The sequence below is a fragment of the Rattus rattus genome, chromosome 12, assembly GCF_011064425.1.
Source record: "Rattus rattus isolate New Zealand chromosome 12, Rrattus_CSIRO_v1, whole genome shotgun sequence".
Classification (NCBI taxonomy): Eukaryota; Metazoa; Chordata; class Mammalia; order Rodentia; family Muridae; genus Rattus; species Rattus rattus.
In genome coordinates this window covers 72,284,105-72,286,567 of record NC_046165.1, presented here as the reverse complement: position 1 = coordinate 72,286,567, position 2,463 = coordinate 72,284,105, and the positions used below count along the sequence as shown (strand labels likewise).

Below are 2,463 nucleotides of genomic sequence, written 5' to 3'. Positions count from 1 at the left end.
TCGGTGGTAGGGTTTCAACATATTGCCCCTTGGAACTTGCTCTGAGTTTCTTTTTTCTTTATTTTTTTTTTCACTAGAAACTGTATTTTAATCTTCCTTTGTTAACATTCCAAATAGTATATCAACTCAGTATTAGGAGGTTTAAGAGACGGCCCAACCGTAAAAAGGCCAAGCTCTCAGGAGCCTTCCAACTCCAGTGGTTCCTACCTAGGATCCTTCTCAGATCCTAGACTGAAAAACCAGCAGATCTGTAAACCAAGCACACAGATCTAAAGACCAAGTGAGAGTCTGGATAGTGAGGTGCATGGACTTGTGACTACCAGTAACATCCAGTCTTAGGACTTCCAAGACTTCTAAGCTCATGTCTCCTGTGGATGCTTCCCAGGTACCTCTCTGTTCTCCCTGCCATACAGGGAACAGTATGAGGAGTACAACAGAAGCCAAAGACAGGAAGACCAACCACAGTAGAGATGAGGGTGGGCGGAGGAGGGGGTGAAACACTGGCAAAGCAACTGCAAAGTTGGTGACATTTGCTCTTGGGAAGGAGAGGTAGGGCCCGGAACAAGGATGGCAACTGGGAGGTGAAAGGCAGTCCCAGCTCTCAGCAGCAGCAATGATCAGGCTTGAAGGGGCTGTTAACAGACATGCCCAGGTAGTGGGCCTGCTTCTCAGTCCAGGTACTGAGCCTGCTTCTCAGTCAACCTGGTCAACTTCACATTCTGCTTGCCCAGGTGGGTTTCAGCCACTGCCTCATCCAGCTTCTTCGGCAGGAAGTGAACCCCCACGGGGTATTTATCTGGGTGTGTCCACAGCTCAATCTGTGCCATCACCTGGTTCGTGAAGTTGCTCATCATGAAGCTGGGGCGGCCCAGGTTGACCAGATGGCCTTCAGCCAGCAAGATGATGTGGTGCCCATTCTTTATCCACTAGTGGTCCATCTGGGGCTGGATATTCACCTTCTCCACAGCGTTCTCATTGAGCCACTTCACATCAATCTCCACATTGAAGCGTCCAGCGTTATAAACAATGGCATCATCCTTCATCTGTTCAAAGCGCCAGCCAAGGATGATATCAACACAGCCTGTGGTGGTGACAAGGATGCTCCCTTCTTACAGGCCTCGTCGATGCTGGTTACCTCATAGCCCTCCATGGCAGCTTGCAGTGCATTGATGGGGTCAATCTCAGTGATGATGACTCAGATCCAGAAACCCCTCAGTACCTGGGCACAACCCTTGCCCACATCACCACAGCCCGCAACCACTGCCACTTTGCCTGCAATCATCATATCTGTGGCCCATTGGATGCCATCTATGAGGAATTCCTGGCAGCCATAGAGGTCGTCAAACTTGTCCTTGGTGACAGAATTGTTGTTAATGGCAGGCACCTTCAGTATTCCATTGGCCGTCATCTTGTAGAGGTTGTGGACCCCAGTTGTGGTCTCCTCAGAGATACTTCAGGTGACCTTCAGAAGCTGTGGGTATTTGGTGTGGATGAGATTAGTAAGGTCACTGCCATCATCCAGAATCATGTTGAGCAGTCCATTCTTGAAGTGCAACGTCTGCTCAATGCACCACAGATACTCTTCATCTGTCTTGCCTTGCCAGGCAAACACTGGAATGCCAGCCTTGGCAATGGCAGCCACTACATGGTCCTGAGTGGAAATATAGCAGCTGGACCACCGCACCTCAGCATCCAGGGCCACGAGACACCAGTTTCAATGAGGACACCAGTCTCCACAGTCATGTGCAGGCAGCCAGCAATGCGAGCGCCCTTCCGTGGCTTGGCACCCAGCAATGCGAGCGCCCTTCTGTGGCTTGGCAGCCAGCAGTGCGAGCGCCCTTCCGTGGCTCGGAGGCTGAGTACATCTCCCGCATGCGCATCAAACTGGCATCTCCTTCTGGGCTATGTCCAGGGTCTTCCATCCCCAGGCAGCCAGTCCAATGTCCACGAGTTTGTAGGGCAGTTTATCAGCCATGCTGGTGGCACTTCTGCTAGGAGTGATGAACTCAGTGAAGGAGGCCGGGCAGTGCAGGGCCTGCTCTGAGTTTCTTCTATGAATCAGGAGCGTGATTCATAGAAGCTGTCCTGCTCTGTCAGTGGTCAGTACCTACCAGAGTGCTTTTCTCAGCTTCTTTCTCTCTTAACCGGCGTGCTCACACCTCACCATAGCTGTTTAGATTATTTGTTGAATTTCTGATTGCTGGTGCCTTCACAAGTTGTTCTCTTGAGACTATGTCCAGCAGTACCTGAGTGCCGTTTGTCATCTTCCAGTTCTCTTGACTTGCAATTTTTGATGTAAGTTCTTGCTGTGTAGCCCAGGTTTCTGGTGCTGAGTCTTCTTCATACTGTAAAAAAAAAAAAAAAAAAAAAAAAAAAAAAAAAAAAAATCTGCTCTACCACAGCCCTATAGCTTCAGCACACACCCTGAATTTTAACGATCCCATCACCATCTTCAGAATACTG

The 2,463-nt window shown here is 49.7% G+C and overlaps 1 pseudogene; it reads right to left on the bottom strand.

Annotated features, from left to right (window-relative positions):
- Positions 1 to 668: 668 nt before the first annotated feature.
- LOC116913233 lies at positions 669 to 1,975 on the bottom strand (annotated as a pseudogene).
- Between the last annotated feature and the right edge of the window lie 488 nt (positions 1,976 to 2,463).